Genomic DNA, 19,347 nt, shown 5'->3' on the forward strand with positions numbered 1-19,347 from the left:
TGGGATGTAATGAGCACTGGGTGTTATGTAAGACTGATGAAATCAATGTACCTCTGAAATCAATGATACATTATATATTAATTAATTGAATTTAAATTTTAAAATATTTAAAATAAAAAAAAGAAACACACACACAAAAAGGAAGTAAAGGTAGATTATTAGATTATTTACAAAAGAATGACAACTTCATGGATAATGTCTCAATGGCAATAATGGAGGCCAGAATACAGAGGAATAATATCCTTGTCATGCTGAGGAAAAAAAACTTTTCAACCTAGATTTCCATAAACAGCAAAACTATGTTTCTTTTTTTTAAGGTTTTATTTATTAGAGAGAGAGAGACAGAGTGAGCCAGAGCAGGGAGGAGGGGCAGAGGGAGGGGGTGAGGAAGAAGCAGGCTCCCTGCTGAGAAAGGACCCTGATCTGGGACTCAATCCCAGGACCCTGGGGTTATGACCTGAGTCAAAGGCAGCTGCTTCACCGACTGAGCCACCTAGGAGCCCAAAACTATGTTTCCTCTATACAAGCAACAATAAATAGTTTCAGAAAACAAAAACAGAGTTAATGGAATAAAGGGAAAATCTTTTTTTTTTTAGATTTTATTTATTTATTTGACAGACAAAGATTTTAAGTAGGCAGAGAGAGAGGGGGATGCAAGCTTCCCTCTGAGCAGAGAGCTCGATGCGGGCTCCATCCCAGGACCCTGAGATCATGAGCCGAAGGCAGAGGCTTAACCCACTGAGCGACCCAGGCTCCCCGTAAAGGAAAAATCTTAAATTGTCTCCTTTGGGCACGTGAAAAATGATTCCAGATGGAAACCTGATATGCAAATAGGATCAGTGAACATTATGATAATGGTAAATATATCTGTAGAGGTACCCAAGGAATGATAAGGAAGAACATCATATTGTGAGAAACACTTGTAGAAATAAACATGTAGAAATAAAATATATAGCCATCAAAAAATATATGGCCATCAACAGCACAAACGTTGGGAGGGGAGAAATGGAAATGTACTGTTTTAAGCTTCTTATACTATAGGAGTGCCTGGGTGGCTCAGTCGTTTAAGCATCTGCCTTTGGCTCAGGTTATGATCCCAGGGTCCTGGAATAGAGCCCTGCAGAGAGCGCCCTGCTCATTGGGAAGCCTGCTTCTCTGGCTCCCTCTGCTGTTTCTCCTGCTTGGGTTCTCTGGCTTTCTCTCTCAGTCAAATAAATAAATAAAATCTTTTTTTTTTTTTTTAAGAGTATATGTTAAGTTTATCATACTATACATAAAATTGTACACTAACATTTGATGGTAAACTATAATAAGGTAAAGATTAATAATAAGTTAAAGATAAATGCTAAGGCAGCTACTAATATGACAGAGTTACAGCTAATAAATCAACAAAGGAAATAAGAAACTATCATAAAAAATACCCAGTAAATTCAAAAGGCGAGAGAGAGAGGGAACAAAGAACAAATAGGACAAATAGAAAACAAAGAGTAGATTTAAACACAACTATGTCAAAAGTGACAGAGCTTTGGGGCACCTTGATGGCTCAGTGGGTTAAAGCCTCTGACTTCGGCTCAGGTCATGATCCCAGGGTCCTGAGATCGAGCCCTGAATCAGGCTCTCTACTCAGCAGGGAGCCTGCTTCCTCCTCTCTCTCTGCCTGCTTCTCTGTGATCTCCATCTGTCAAATAAATAAATAAAATCTTTTAAAAAATTAAAAAATAAAAATAAAAGTAACAGAGCTTCAAAATAAATGAAGCAAAAATTGATTGGATTGCAATGAGAAAGACAGATCTATGAATAAAATGAGAGATTTCAGCGCTCCTCTCTCAACAGTTGATAGAACAATCAGGTGGAAAATCAAGTAAACAGAATATCAGTAAGGATGTAGGAGAACAGACTAGAACTACCAACCAGCTCGACCTGACTGACGGTTATGGAACATTTCACCCAGCAAATGCAGAATACACATTTCCTCAGGTGCACATAAAAGATTTATGAAGATAGACCATGTTCTGAACCACAAAACACATTTGAAGACATTTAAAAGGATTCAGGTCTTACCACGTTCTTTAACCAAAACTGATTTAAATTGGAAGCCAGTAACAGAAGTAGATCTGAAAAGTCCCCATATACTTGGAAACTAAATAATACATCTTTTTTTTTAAGATTTTATTTATTTATTTGACACAGAGAGATCACAAGTAGGCAGAGAGGCAGGCAGAGAGAGAGAGGAGGAAGCAGGCTCCCTGCTGAGCAGAGAGCCCGATGCGGGGCTCGATCCCAGGACCCTGGGATCATGACCTGAGCCGAAGGCAGCAGCTTAACCCACTGAGCCACCCAGGCGCCCTAAATAATACATCTTTAAATAACCTATGGGTCAAAGAGGAAATCAAAGGGCAAATCATAATGTGAACTATAAAGGGAAATTTTTAAATGAACTGAATAAATGAAAACAATATATCACAGAATGTATGGGGTACAAGTATTTCTAAGCAATACTTAGAAATTTATAGTACAAAAATGCCTATATTAAAGGAAGATTTAAGGCTCCTGGGTGACTCAGTTGGTTAAGCGTCTGCCTTCGGCTCAGGTCATGATCCCGGGGTCCTGGGATTGAGCCCCACATTGGGCTCCCTGCTTAGCAGGGAGCCTGCTTCTCCTTCTGCCTCTTCCCCACCCCTACCCATGCTTGTATGCTCTCTCTCTCTCAAATAAACAAATAAAATCTTTAAAAAAAACTAGAAAAGTAAGCAAAAGAACAAGTAATAAAGGTCAGAGTAGAAATCAGTGACATGGCAGATAGAAAAACAATAAAAGACATCAATGAAACCAATATTACTGAGAAAATCAGAAAGGCTGATAAACTTATAGCCAGATAAGTCAGGAAAAAGAGAAGACATATAAATGACCAATATCAAGAATGAGAAAGGAACATCACCACAGTTTCTACAGATATTAAATGGATAATAAGAGATACTTGTAAACCAACATTCTTTTTTTTTTTAAGATCTTTAGTTATTTAAGATAGAGCAAGAGCGAGTGAGAGAGCATCAACGGGGGAGAGAGGCAGAGGCAGAGAGTGAAGCAGGCTCCCACTGAGCAGGGAGCCCAATACAGGGCTCGACCCCAGGACCCTGGGATCATGACCTGAGCCAAAGGCAGATGCTTAACCAGCTGAGCCACCCAGGTTCTCTTTCATCAATGTTCCTAGCATTATTCATAACAGCCAAAAGGTGGAAACAATCCAAGTGTCCATCAACAGATGCATAGATAAACAAAATGTGGTAGATGTATATAGTGGATTTGGCCATAAGAAGGAATAAAATTGGGGTGCCTGGGTGGCTCAGTGGGTTAAAGCCTCTGCCTTCGGCTCGGGTCATGATCTCAGGGTCCTGGGATGGAGCCCCACATCGGGGTCTCTGCTTGGCAGAGAGCCTGCTTCTGACCCCCTGCCTGCCTCTCTGCCTACTTGTGATCTCTGTCTGTCAAATAAATAAATAAAATCTTTTTAAAAAAAGAAATAAAATTATGACACATGCTATGAAATGGATGAGCCTTGAGGACACTATGCTAAGTAAAATAAGCCAGACACAAAAGGATTGTAGGTTATGTAATTCCACTTTTATGAGATGTCTAGGGTAGGCAAATTCCCAGGGACAGAAAGTAGAGTAGAGGGTTGGGGGTTGGCAGTTGGGGGAGAATGGGGAGTTATTGCTTAATGAGTACATAATTTCTGTCTGGGATGATGTTCTGCAAATACACAGTGGTGATGGTTATACAACACTGAATTTATTTAGTGCTACTGAATTATATGCTTAAATATAGTTAAAATGGTAAGTTTTATGTTATGCATATTTTATCACAATTTTAAAAAGAATAATAAATAGGAGAATAGTATGAACATCTTTATGACAATAATTCTGGCAACAAATTCCTTGAAAGACACAAAATACCAAGGCTCGCTCAGGAAGAAATAAATAACTTGGATAACACTGTATCTATTAAAGAAATTGAATTTGTAAGAAGACATCTGCCCACAAAGGAAATTCCAGGCCCAGATGGCTTTTTTGGGAAATTCTACCGAATAAGTTAAGGAAGAAATAATATCAATTCTACACAAACTCGTCCAGAAGATTTAAGAGGAGGGAATACTCCCTCCTTCGTTCTCTGAGACTAGCATTTCTCATCTAAACCAGAGAATATCATTATAAGAAAAGTACTGTTGGGGCGTCTGGGTAGCACAGTCCTCTGAACATCTGACTCTTGGTCTCAGGCTGAGTTGTGCTCTCAGGGTCATGATTCAGGGTTGTGACATGGAGGTCCACAATGTGCTCAGCGCTCAACCCAGAGTCTGCTGAAGATCCTCTCTCCCTCTCCTTCTCTCTGCCCCTCCCCACTGTGCTGTCTGTCTCTCTCCAATAAATAAATACATCCTTCAAAAAAATAAGAAAAGTACAGTTGACCCTTGAACAACATGTGTTTGAACTGCACAGCTTCACTTATATGAGGATTTTTTAAATAAATGCAGTACAGTACTATATATGTATTTTTTCATCCTTATGAATTTTCTTTTTTAAAAAAGATTTTGTTTATTTATTTGACAGACAGAGATCACAAGTAAGCAGAGAGGCAGGCGGGGTGGGGGTGGGGGTGGGAAGCGGGCTCCCTGCTGAGCAGACAGCCCCATGTGGGGCTCCATCCCAGGAACCTGGATTACGACCTGACCCGAAGGCAGAGGCTTTAACCCACTGAGCCACCCAGACGCCCCTGAATTTCCTTTCTTGTTGTTGTTGTTGAAGATTTTATTTATTTATTTGACAGAGAGAGAGATCACAAGTAGGCAGAGAGGTAGGCAGAGAGAGGGAAGCTGGCTCCCTGCTGAGCAGAGAGCCCGCTGTGGGACTCTATGCCACAACCCTGAGCACGACCTGAGCTGAAGGCAGAGGCTTTAACCCACTGATCCACCCAGGTGCCCCTGTATTTCATTTTTTAAAAAAGATTTTATTTTTATTTATTTGACAGAGAGAGAGAGTACAAGCAGGGAGAGCGCAGGCACATGGAGAAAGAGAAGCAGATTCCCCACTGGGCAAGGAGCCTTATGCAGGGGCTCCATCACAGGACCGCAGGACCATGACCTGAGCTGAAGGCAGAGGCTTAACCAACTGAGCCACACATGCACCTCCCTTTTGAATTTACTAATAACATTTTGTTTTCTGTAGCTTACTTTGTTGTAAGAAAATGACATATAACACATAATATGTGTTAATTAGCTGTTCACATTATCAGTAAGGCAACAGTAGGCTGTTAGTAGTTAAGATTTTGGGGAATCAAAATTTCTATGTGGATTTTCAACTGTGCAGGGGATCAGTGCCCCAACCTCTGCATTGTTCAAGAAGAACCCATTGTTGGGGAGCCTGCTGGCTCCATCAGTGGAGAATGTGACACTTGATCTCCGGGTTTGTGAGCTCAAGTCCCATGTTAGGCATAGAGCTTGCTTAAAAAAAATAAATGGGACGCCTGGGTTGCTCAGTGGGTTAAGCCTCTGTCTTCCACTTGGGTCATGATCTCAGGGTCCTGGGATCAAGCCACGAATCGGGCTCTCTGCTCAGCAGGGAGCCTGCTTCCCCCTTTCTCTCTGTCTGCTGCTCTGCCTACTTGTGATCTCTCTCTCTCTGTGTCAAATAAATAAATAAAATATTTTTTAAAAAATAAATGAGAATTTTTTTTAAAAAGAGTCAACTGTATACACAAGTATCCTTCACAGAGATGCAAAAGTTTTAATTTTATTTATTTATTTGTCAGAGAGTGAGATAAAGAGTCCAATGGTGGAGGAGAAGCAGGCTCCTCACTGAGTAAGGAGTCTGATGTGGGACTCAGTCCCAGGACCCTAAGATCATGACCTGAGCTGAAGGTAGATGTTCAACCCACTGAGCCACTCAAGCATCCCAGAGGTACAAAGGTTTTTAGCAACATTTTAGTAAATCAAATCCAACAAAATATACAAAAGAGAATACATCAAGAGAAAATTGAATCTACTCCGGGAATGCAAGCAAAACCATATGATCATCTCAACAAACGCAGAAAAAGCATTTGACAAAATCCACCATCCATTCCTGATTTAAAAAAAAAAAAAGCTCTTGGAAAACTAGTAGAAAGTAGTATCTCCTCATCATGACAAAGAGCATTTACAAAAGCGTATAGTAAGATCAAACCTTTTTATGTTTTAATTTTGATTCCAGTTAGTCAGCATACAGTGTAATAGCAGTTTCAGGTGTACAACAGAGTGAGTCAACATTTCCATACAACACCTGGTGCTCATTACAAGTGCACTCCTTAATCTTCATTGTCTATTTCACCCATGCCCTCCACCTGCCTCCCCTCTGGTAGCCATCAGTTTGTTCTCTATAGTTAAGAGTCTGTTTGAAAAAAAAAGAGAGAGAGAGAGAGTCTGTTTCTTGGCTTGCTTCTCTCTCTCTCTTTCTCCCCTTTGCTCATTTGTTTTGTTTCTTTTTTTAAGACTTTTTTTAATTTAAGAGAGAGAGTGAGTGAGTGAGAGAGAGAGCACAAGCAGGTGGAGCAGAGGTAGGGCACCTCTGCTGGTGGGGCAGAGGGAGAGGGAGAAGCAGACTCCCAGGGGAGCAGGGAGCCTGACACGGGGCTCAATCCCAGGATCATGACTTGAGCTGAAGGCAGAACTTAACCAACTGAGCCACCCAGGCGCTCCTTTTGTTTTGTTTCTTAAACTCCACCTAAGGGGCGCCTGGGTGGCTCAGTGGGTTAAAGCCTCTGCCTTCAGCTCAGGTCATGATCTCAGGGTCCTGGGACTGAGTTCCACATCAGACTCCTTACTCAGTGAGGAGCCTGCTTCTCCTCCACCATTGGACTCTTTATCTCACTCTCTGACAAATAAATAAATAAAATTAAAACTTTTGCATCTCTGTGAATGATACTTGTGTATACAGCAGGGAGCCGGCTACCCCCCCACCCCCCCCCACATGCCTCTCTGCCTACTTGTGATCTCTGTCAAATAAATAAATAAAATCCTTAAAAAAGAAACTCCACGTAAGAGTGAAATCATATGGTATGTATCTTTCTCTGACTGACTTCTTTTGCCCAGCATCACACTCTCTTGCTCCATCCATGTCATTGCAAATGGTAGTAACATCAAACTTAATGTCGTAAAGCTGAATGTCTTTTTCCCTAGATCAGGAACAAAGCAAGGACGTCCACTCTCATCACTTCAATTCAACATCGTTTTGGAGGGTTCATCAGTGCAATAAGGCAAGAAAGAAACAAAAGATATATACGGATTGGAAAGGAAGAAACAAAGCTGTCTTTATTAGAAAGTGACATGTATGTATGTATGTATCTATGTAGAAAATCATGTGGAGGGGCGCCTGGGTAGCTCAGTGGGTTAAGCCGCTGCCTTTGGCTCGGGTCATGATCTCAGGGTCCTGGGATCGAGTCCTGCATCGGGCTCTCTGCTCAGCGGGGAGCCTGCTTCCTCCTCTCTCTCTCTGCCTGTCTCTCTGCCGACTTGTGATCTCTCTCTGTCAAATAAATAAATAAAATCTTAAAAAAAAGAAAGAAAATCATGTGGAATCTACAAAAAAAAAAAAAAAAAACTCCACTAGAACAAATAAGTGACTTTAGCAAGATTGCAGGATATAAGATCAATACATTACATTTAACTATATTTCTATATACCAGCAATGATCCATAGGGAATTGAAAAAATTTTTAAAGATTTTATTTATTTCTTTGAGATAGAAAGAGTGAGTGAGACAACAGGAGCAGGGAAGGGGGAGCAGGGGGAGAGAGAGAAGCAGACTCCCTGCTGAGCAGGGAGCCCAGTGTGGGACCGGATCCCAGGACGTCAGGATCATGACCTGAGGAGAGGGCAAACACTTTACTGACTGAGCCACCCAGGGGCCCCAGAAACTGAAATTTTAAAATAATATTCATTGTAGCATCAAAAATATGGAAGTACAGAGGGTCCCTGGGTGGCTCAGTGGGTTAAAGCCTCTGCCTTCACTCAGGTCATGATCTCAGGGTCCTGGGATCAAGCCCCACGTCAGGCTCTCTGCTCAGCAGGGAGCCTGCTTCCCCCTTCTCTCTATGCCTGTCTCTCTGTCTATCTATGATCTCTGTCTGTCAAATAAATAAATAAAATATTTTTAAAAATATGGAAGTACAAGACCAGTACATTGAGTATTGGCTGAGAGAAATTAAAGATTTAATAAGTGGAGAGAAAACCAAGTTCATGGATCAGAAGACTTAGTATAGTAAGATGTAAATTCTCTCAAGATTCATCTATAGTTTCAGTGCAATCTGTCAAAATCCTTGCATGTTTTGTTTTGAAGAATTGACAAGCAGATTCTAAAATTCATAGGGAAATGAAAAAGGCCGAAACAACTTAGAGGGGAGCCTGGCTGGCTCAGTTGCAAGAGCATCCAACTCTTTTAAAAAATATTTTATTTATTTATTTGACAGAGAGAGTGAGATCACAAAGAGGCAGAGAGGCAGGCAGAGGGAGGGGGAAGCAGGCTCCCTGCTGAGCAGAGAGCCGATGCGATGCGGAGCTTGATCCCAGGACCCTGAGATCATGACCTGAGCCCAAGGCAGAGGCTTAACCCATTGAACCACCCAGGCACCCCTCTTTATTTTTTTTAAGAACATGCAACTCTTGATCTTGGGGTCATAAATTCAAGCCCCATGACGGGTGTAGAAGTTAGTTTAAAATATATATATATTAAAAAAAGAAACAACTTAGAAAAGCAAGAACAAATTTGGTGGACTTCCTGACTTCAAGATTCATTGTAAAGCTCTATCAACCAAGACATTGTGGTATGCATGTCCAGACAGCAACATATATCAATGAAAGAAAATAGAAACTCCTGAAATAGACCCACACATGTACGGTCAATTGACTTTTTAAAAAAATATTTATTTATTTATTTGAGAGAGAAAGCGAGAGGAGGGACAGAGGCAGAGGGAGAGAGAGAATCTCCAGCAGACTCCATGCTGGCGCCGACGCGGGCACCGGGCTCTACCCGAGGCCCCCGAGATCATGACCTGAGTTGAAATCAAGAGCCTGCCACTCAATCATTTGAGGCATCCAGGCACCCTAGTCAATTGACTTGAAAAAGGTGCAAAGGCAGTGCAGAATGGATAACGTTTTCTTTCTTTTTTTTCTTTGTTTCTTTCTCTTTCTCTTCCTTCCTTTCTTTTTTCTTTCTTTTTTTTTTTTTTTTTTTGAGAGAGAGAGACAGAGAAAGAAAGCACAAGCAGGAGAGGGGGGCAGGGACACGGAGAGAGGGAATCTCAAGGCAGCTCCAGACCCAGCACAGAGCCACTCAATCCCGTGACCCCATGACCCCATCACCTCAAGATCACGACCAGAGCTGAAATCAAGAGTTGAATGCTCAACCAACTGAGCCACCCAGGTGCCCCTTGAATGGGTAATATTTTCAACAAATGAGGGAACAATTGAATATCCAAGTTCCCTCCAAAATCAACTCCAGAGAGTAATTGCTCCATTGGGGAAGAGACTGGTTGGCAAAGGGTAGGAGGGAAAATTCTGGGGGAGATGAAATAATCTACATCTGGATAAGGGAATGGGCTATTTGAATATAGTCATCATTTGTCAGGATGCTATAAAGTTTGATTTGTGAATCTTACTGTATGGAAATTTTACCTTTAAAATGCCTGTAGGGGCACCTGGGTGGCTCTGTCAGTTAAGTGTGGGACTTAAAAAATATATTAATTAATTAATTTCACACAAAAAGAGAGAGAGAGAGAGAGCATGCACAAGCAAGCAGAGTGGCAGGCAGAGGCAGAGGGAGAAGCAGGTTCTCTGCAGAGCAGAGAGCCAGACATGGGGCTCGATCCCAGGACTCTGGGATCATGACCTGAGGTGAAGGCAGACGCCTAACTGACTGAGTCACCCAGACACCCCGAGTACACCCCAAGACTCTTTTTTTTTAAAATTAAAGATTTTATTTCTTTATTTGACAGAGAGAGATCACAAGTAGGCAGAGAGGCAGGCAGAGAGAAGGGAAAAGCAGGGTCCCTGCTGAGCAGAGAGCCCAATGTGGGGCTCAATCCCAGGACCCTGAGATCAAGACCTGAGCCAAAGGCAGAGGCTTAACCCACTGAGCCACCCAGGCACCCCCCACCCCAAAACTCTTGACTTTGGTTCAGGTCATGATCTCAGGGTCGTGAGATCAAGCCCCGCATTGGGCTTCACACCGGGCATGGAGCCTGCTTAAGATTCTCTCCCTCTCCCCCTTCATGCCCATTGGTTCTCTCTCTCTCTCTCTCTCTCTCTCTCTATATATATATATATATTAAGATTTTATTGATTTATTGGAAAGAGAGTACGAGCTGGGGTGGGGGAATACAAGGGAGATGAAGGGGCAGAGGGAAAGGAAGAAACAGACTCCCCCCTGAGCAGAGAGCCCAAAGTGGGGCTCGATTCCAGGACCCTGGGATCATGACCTAAGACAACGGCAGATACTTAACCAACTGAGACACCCAGGTGTCCCTCTCTCTTTCTTTAAAAAAAATAATAGGGGTACCTGAGAGGCTCACTTGGTTAAGCATCTGCCTTCAACTCAGGTCGTGATCTCTGGATCCTGGGATCCAGCCCCACATCAGGCTTCCCACTTTGGGAGGAACCTAGTTCTCCCTCTCCCTCTGCCTGCCACTCCCCTTCCTTGTGCGCATGCTCTCTTATTCTCTCAAATAAAGGAATAAAATATTTTAAAAATAAATAAATAGAAATAAATAAATAAAAATCAGGGCTGCTTGGGTGGCTCAGCTGTTAAGCATCTGTCCTCGGCTCCGGTCAATCAGGTCGCAATCCCAGAGTCCTGGGATCGAGGTCCGCATTGGGCACCCTGCTCAGCAGGAACCCTGCTTCTCCCTCTCACACTCTCCCTGCATGTGTTGCCTCTCTTGCTGTCTCCTTCTCTATCAAATAATGAAGTCTTAAGAAAGAAAGAATGAAAGAAAGAAAGAGGGACACCTGGGTGGCTCAGTGGCTTAAACCTCTGCCTTCAGCTCAGGCCATGATCTCAGGGTCCTGGGATCAAGCCCCGCATCGGGCTCTCTGCTCAGCGGGGAGCCTGCTTCCTCCTCTCTCTCTCTCTCTGCCTGCCTCTCTGTCTGCCTCTCTGCCTACTTGTGATCTCTGTCAAATAAATAAATAAAATTTAAAAAAAAGAAAAAAATCCAAAGAATATTTTTCACTTAAAAATACATAAATAAGGGACGCCTGGGTGGCTCAGTTGGTTAAGCAGCTGCCTTCAGCTCAGGTCATGATCCCGGCGTCCTGGGATCGAGTCCCACATCGGGCTCCTTGCTCCGCAGGGAGCCTGCTTCTCCCTCTGACTCTGCCTTCCACTCTGTCTGCCTGTGCTCGCTCTTGCTCTCCCTCTGAAAAATAAATGAATAAAATCTTTAAAAAAAAAAAATACATAAATAAAAATTAAAATGCCTATAAATAAATATTGATCTCTAATAAATAGGTATGCTTTTGTGGAAGTATGAGTTAACAATTCCAAAATTCCCTTTTGTATAATCTAGGTTTCAGGAAACATGTAAATATATTAGAAATAATGGGAACTAGGTACTTACTAACGGAGTTACAAATATAAGGAATTTATAAATCTGGATGGAGGAAGAGAAGAATGTACCCTGAAGTATTGAATTAGAATTGAAGGTAACAAGATGATCTCCAGATTTTAGATAAGATGGAGAAAGAGAACTGTGTGTGTGTATTTCCCAAATTTTGTATTTTGAATTTAAAAAAATTTAAAAAAAATTTTTTAAGATTTTATTTATTGGGGGCGCCTGGGTGGCTCAGTGGATTAAAGCCTCTGCCTTCGGCTCAGGTCATGGTCCCAGGGTCCTGGGATCAAGCCCGGCATTGGGCTCTCTGCTCAGCAGGGAGCCTGCTTCCTCCTCTCTCTCTCCCTGCCTCTCTGCCTACTTGTGATCTCTGTCTGTCAAATAAACAAATAAATAAATAAATCTTAAAAAAAAGATTTTATTTATTTATTTGACAGACAGAGACCACAACAAATAGGCAGAGAGAAAGGAAGCAGGCTCCCTGCTGAGCAGAGAGCCCGATGCGGACTCTATCCCAGGACCCTGAGATCATGACCTGAGCTGAAGGCAGAGGCTTAACCCACTGAGCCACCCAGGTGACCCAAATAAATAAAATCTTAAAAAAAAAAGAGGGGCGCCTGGGTGGCTCAGTGGGTTAAAGCCTCTGCCTTCGGCTCAGGTCATGATCCCAGGGTCTTGGGATCAAGCCCCGCATCGGGCTCTCTGCTCAGTGGGGAGCCTGCTTCCTCCTCTCTCTCTGCTTGCCTCTCTGCCTACCGGTGATCTCTGTCTGTCAAATAAATAAATAAAATCTTTTCAAAAAAAAATAAATAATTTCAGATTTACAGCAAAGCTGCAAAACAATTCCTATATATCCTTTATTGGGATCCTCCTCTGTTAACTTTCTACCACTGTCCTTTATCATTCCTTCTTTCTGCGTATGTGTGTATTTTTGTGTCAGGGGTCCCCAGGACCATCCCTCAGTATGGTGATTCAGCAGGATGACTTAGAAGATTCAGCATATAGCTGTACTCCTAGCTAAGGTGTATTGCCGTGAAAGGACAGATACATGACAAGATCAACAAGATAAACGGGCACAGGTGGAATCTGGAGAAATCCTTGCATGGACTTCCTTAGACTCCCCACCTGCCTTGAGCAAAGGGAAAATTGACATGGGCTGAGGTCCAGAGGAAACCAGGCACAAGCTTGTAAGAGTCCTCTCCCAGAGCGGTCACACAGGATGCATTTAATTTCTCTAACACTGAGCTGTGACAACACGTGTAATACTTTGTGTACCAGGGAAGCTCGTTAGAGACTCAGTGCCTAAGGTTTTCACTGGGGGATGGTTATGAGACCCCCTCCACCTACCATTTACCAAAATTCCAGGCTCCCTAAAGGAATGCAGGTGCTCAGCCTAAATCACATTGTACAAATGGTTGGGCACAGTGAACCATTCTTACCATTTGGAAAAACTTCTGTATCAGGGTAGGAAACTCTTTGTCACCCAAGTTACCAGATGCCAGTCAAGGGCTAACCTTGCAAACAAGCCTTTCTAAGGATAGCCAGTCTCAGTGTCAACTCTTTCCTGTACAAAGATATATAAGAGAAAAACTGTCCCCTATATAACCACAGTATCATTATCAAAATCAGGAAATTAATTCTGATAGATTCCTGTGATCTATTTTGGAAACACTATTCAAAGTTCGCCAATTGTCCCCCTGACACCTTTTTTCTTTTTACAGATTTTATTTATTTATTTGAGAGTGGGAGAGCAAGAGAGAGAGCGAGAGTGGGGAGGAGAGGGAGAAGCAGGCTCCCTGCTGAGCGGGGAGCCCAATGCAACTTGATCCCAGTATACTGGGATCACGACCTGAGCCAAAGGCAGAGGCTTAACCCACTGAACCACTCACATGCCCCGACATCCTTTACCGTAAAATAAAATCCTTTTTTTTTTTTCCTGGTACAGGATTCAATGCAGAAATCACATGTAGCATTCAGTTGTCATGTTCCTTTAATCTCTTTAAATCTGGATCACCTCCTCAGTTTTCCTTTGTTTTTCTTTTTATGACCTTGGTATTTCTGAGGAGTACAAACTGTTATTTTGTAGAATGTCCCTCAATTGGCGTTTGCTTGATATTTTTTCATGATTAGATTCAGATTTGAATTTTTGGCAGAAACACCACAGAAGTGACGCATCTTTCTCAGTGCCTCACATCAGGAGGCAGGAAATACCAGTCTGTCCCCATATTCATGATGTTAATGTCCTCTTGGTGAAGGTAGTGTCCACCAGGTTTCTCCACAGTAAAGTTACCATTTTTCTAATTATAATTAAGAAGTAATTTGTTGAGGGGCACCTGGGTGGCTCAATTGGTTAAGGGTCTGCCTTCAGCTCATGTCATGATCCTAGGGTCCTGGGATCAAGTCTAGCATCGGGCTCCCTGCTCAATGTAGAGCCTGCTTTTCCCTCTGCCTGTGGCTTCCCGTGCTGGTGCTCTCGCGCGCTCTCTCTCAGACAAATAAATAAACAAAATCTTTCAAAATTTTTTAAAAAAACAAGTAATCTGGGACGCCTGGGTGGCTCAGTTGGTTGGACGACTGCCTTTGGCTCAGGTCATGATCCCGGAATCCCGGGATCGAGTCCCGCATCAGGCTCCCAGCTCCATGGAGAGTCTGCTTCTCCCTCTGACCTTCTCCTCGCTCATGCTCTCTCTCACTGTCTCTCTCTCAAGTAAATAAATAAAATCTTAAAAAAAAACAAGTAATCTGTGGGGAGATCCTTTAATACTATGTAAATATAGCATTCCTCATCATACTTTCACCCACTGGTTTTAGCACTCATTGATGATTTTTGCCTGAAACAATTACTACAGTGGTGTTTGCCATATAGTACTTTTTAAAAAATATTTTATTTATTTACTTGACAGAGATCACAAGCAGGCAGAGAGAGGAAGAAGCAGGCTCCCTGCCAAGCAAAGAGCACCATATGGGGCTCGATCCCAGGACCCTGGGATCATGACCCAAGCCAAAGGCAGAGGCTTCAACCCACTGAGCCACCCAGGTGCCCCCACAGAGTAATTTTCTAATTTCATAATTTCTTCTACATTTAGTAGTTGACAACCCACTGTAAGGGAGTTTTCCCTTGTCCTCCATTCATTTATTTAAATTAGCTGGGACTTGTGGATTTTTTTTTAAAGATTTTATTTATTTATTTGAGAGAGAGAGAGAGAGGCAGAGATGGTGATGGAGATAGGGAGAGAGAGCGCAAGTGGGGAGGAGGGAGAAGCAGGCTCTCCACTGAGCAGGTAGCCCGAAGCAGAGTGCAATCCTATCCCGGGATCCTGGAATCATGATCTGAGCCGAAGGCAGATGCTTAACCTGACTCATAGATTCTTCTTAATTTTTAAAAGATTATTTATTTATTTATTTATTCATTCATTTATTTATTTATTGAGAGAGAGATGAGCAAGGCGAGGGGCAGAGGGAGAAGCAGTCTCCCCGCTGAGCAGGGAGCCTGATGTGGGACTGGATCCCAGGACCCTGGGATCCTGACCTCAGCCACCCAGGTGCCCCTCATGGATTCTTTTTAAATTCAAATTCATTCAATGGATGGTCAAACAAGATGCTCCAGATTCACCTGTACTTTCCTTGTCTCGGACCTGCAATCAACCATTTCAAAAAGTATCTCTGGTTCCTGTTAGTGGAAAATGATAATTAGATGAGAGAAATCAATTAGAGGTACACTAACTGGAGGAGAAGAAATAAAGATACCTTTATTTTCAGATGATATGGTTTTGTACCTGGCAAAACCCACAGAATTAATGATAAAACTGTAACAAAGTTTTCAGCAAAGTGGAGGAAAGTAAAATTAACATAAAGAAATCAATGGCCTTCATGGGGCACCTGAAGGGCTCCGCTGGTGGAACATATGACTTGATCTCAGGGTTGTGAGTTCGAGCCCCATGTTGGGTGTAGAGCTTTCTAAAAATACATGAACTTTCAAAAATAAATAAATAAAATAAAATCTTTTTAAAAAGACATCAATGGCCTTCATATATACAAATAATAACCAGTTAGAGGATATAATGATAGAGAAAACCCCACTTACAATAGCAGCAATGAAGATAATATACCTTAAGAGTGAATCTAACAAGAAATGCAACAACAACAAAAAAATCTATAGGAAGAAAACTTTAAACTGTGTTTGTCAAAACCCATAGATCTTTATAGCACACACAAAAATGAATCTTAATCTATGAAAATTAAAAAAAAAAAGTCAACCAGGAGGTCATGGAATCCCAGGGTGGAATGCAGACTGTGACAACATAATCTAACTCTATTACAAATAAAGGACATGACCTCACTGAAGGGGGCAGGAGAAGGCATGCTAACCTAAGTAACCTTGGAAAAGAGTCCTTTGACTGGAAACCCCAATGTTAAAGACAAAAGGAACCACAGAAAAATATTTAACTCAATTTTGTTAAAGTTATTTCCCACAGAGGTCCAAGTTAACAATTCTGATATTGCTAGACATGTTTATAGCAATTATATAATTACATAAATGGGTGGTGGATGGTTGGAGCCAGGTTTCTCATGTTTGGAGTGGGAACACATAAATAAGCAAGAAGAGATAGAATGAACTATGAGGTACTTGAATATCGGTATGAATTCATGTTTGTGTTAAAATACATACAGATGGATAGATACAGAAACCATTGTAGATATGTGTATGTGCATGAGTTAGTATACATACCTCTACTTACAGGTCAAAAGACAACTGACAGGGGCGCCTGGGTGGCTCAGTGGGTTAAGCTGCTGCCTTCGGCTCAGGTCATGATCTCAGGGTGCTGGGATCGAGTCCCGAGTCGGGCTCTCTGCTCAGCAGGGAGCCTGCTTCCTCCTCTCTCTCTCTGCCTGCCTCTCTGCCTACTTGTGATCTCTGTCTGTCAAATAAATAAATAAAATCTTAAAAAAAAAAAGACAACTGACAGTCTGCGAGAAAATGCACGCAGTATCTTTAAACAGTAAAGCGTTCATATCCTCCATATACAAAGAAGTCTTGAAACTTGAGGGAGTAAGGTCAAAAAAGCCAATAAAAAAAGGGCAAAGAATGTGAACAAACAATTCACACATTTAAAAAGTATATTGACATGGCCCTTCAATATGTAAAAAGTGTAATCTCACTCATAGTTGGAGAAATGCAAATTAAAACGACCCCAGGAGGATGGATCGACAGATTGTGAAATATCTGTACTATGGGATTCTATACATCAGTAAAAAGGGGGAAAGTACTGATATACACAGCAAGTTGGATGAATTTTTTTTAAGATTTTATTTATTTATTTGACAGACAGAGATCACAAGTAAGCAGCGAGGCAGGCAGAGAGAGAGAGAAGGAAGCAGGGTCCCCGCTGAGCAGAGAGCCCGATGTGGGGCTCGATGCGGGGCTCGATCCCAGGACCCTGGGATCATCACCTGAGCAAAGGCAGAGGCTCAACCCACTGAGCCACCCAGGCACCCCAAGTTGGATGAATCTTAAAGACATTATGATGAGTGAAAGGCACCAGATACATGAGTACATACTGTCTCATTCCATTTGTATAAAACTCTGAAAAAGACAAATATAATCTATAGTGACAAAAAGCAAATTAGTGGTTGCCTGAGGTATGGGGTGGGTGTTGGGAAAGGGTGCGAAAGAACCTGTTGCGGGTGGTGAAAATGGTCTATATATTGATTGTGGTAGTCGTTACAACGTTATATACATTTGTCAAAACTCACTGAACTGTACCCTTAAGTATATATATTGTTAAACAAACAAACAACAGCTCCAAAATGGAGTTGCTTATGCACATCACCAAGCGAAGACTTAATTACAGTTTTGGCTCTCCCAGATATGAACTCTTACACCAGTCAATCAAGAATCACCCACTCATGGGGCACCTGGGTGGCTCAGTGGGTTAAGCCTCTGCCTTCAGCTCAGGTCATGATCTCAGGGTCCTGGGATCGAGGCCGCATCGGGCTCTCTGCTCAGCAGAGAGCCAGCTTCTCCTCTCCCTCTGCCTGCTTCTCTGCCTACTTGGGATCTTTCTCTCTCTCTGTCAAATAAATAAATAAAATCCTTAAAAAAAAAAAAGGAAGCACCCACTCGGCACTAGTTTGGTGGTCTTTCTGACAAACTTCTGCCATCCCCTAAAGGAAAGTAACCTTGCAATAGCCAACTTGGGCTTTCTGCTTGGAAAATTTCCTTATTCCTGCTCCCTTCTGGCCATAAATGTCATTTTGTACAGCTTCTCAGGGCTCTTTTCCATCTGCTAGATTAGATACTGCCTAATTCAGATATGCTTTGCTCAAATAAACTCCTAAAATTTTTAATATGCCTACAGTTTATCTTTTAATTATATATATGGGGGGAGAGGGAGAGCATCTCAATAAATTCATGAAATTACAAAAGGTAAAAAGCTCTGGCTGAAAATGCTTTCCCAAAGCAGGCAAATTATTTACCCCTATGAAAATGAGGACAAAAATCCCTCAATAAGATATCATTTCTTACCTCTCAGATTGGAGAAAAAACTTTTTTAAAGGTTTTATTTATTTGATGGAGAGAGAGAGAGAGAGAAGGAGCACACAAGCAGGGGGCGTAGGAGAGGGAGAAGCAGGCTCTCTACTGAGCAGGGAGCCTGATGTGGGGCTCGATCCCAGGACCTTGGGATCATTACCTGAGCTGAAGGCAGATGCTTAGCCAACTGAGCCAGCCAGGTGCCCCTGGATCAGAGAAAACTTTAAAAAATGACCGCACAGTCTCTTGGAAAGGCTGTGGGAAACAGGTTGTCAAATACATCACTAGTGGGCATGAAATGGGAACAGCCCTTTGGGGAAGAAATTTGGAGATAGCCAACAAAACTACATCTGCACTTTTTGATGCAGCAATCCTATTTCTATGTATTGACCCTAAATATATGCCTCAGATAACAAAAAATTACATATACATACAAGGGCATTTTTTTGGCATTGTTTATAATTGCAAAGTATTGGAAACAACCTACGTGGGCAAACATAGGCGAGTGGTTAAATTACAATACATCTATAAAATGGGGTACCATGTAGCTGCAAGAGAGACAAGATATAGTGTCAAACGACAAATGCAAAGCACGCTACCCTTCATGCACGAAAAATAAGATAATATACATATATCTGTTCATTGAGCAAAAAGAAACACAGAAAGGCTAAACAAGAAAATAAGTAGACTGGTTACCTCCACAACGGTGGGGAGGGGCAAAATGGAACTCTAATAGAAACAAAGGAATCTGACGGTATTGCAAATGAATCACACAGCCTAATGGAAAGGGGCGAGGAGGAGGAGAACTAACCCAAGTAGTTCTTGAACACAGTATTTTGACTATCATCAGATTAAAGACAAAAGGAACTGCATCAAATAGTGAAGCTTCTTAAACCCAGTATTTTGACTATTAGACTGTTAGACTATTGGATTATTTGACTTTAGACTGCCATGAGCCTAAAGACGAGAGACTGTAAAACAACTATATTGACCTCTAGTTGGTAGGTTTGTTTTCTGCAGTCTTATGATTTAGCAATTCTGGTTACCTAATGGGTATTATATGATTGCACAAATAAGCAAATTTGTTGCGGATAATGAGAGTCCAGGTTTCTTTTCACTGAAGAAGGGATTTACAAATATGGAAAGTGAGACAACTAGAATGAACCTTGTGTTGGTGGGTTG

The sequence above is a fragment of the Mustela nivalis genome, assembly GCF_964662115.1.
Source record: "Mustela nivalis genome assembly, chromosome: X".
Classification (NCBI taxonomy): Eukaryota; Metazoa; Chordata; class Mammalia; order Carnivora; family Mustelidae; genus Mustela; species Mustela nivalis.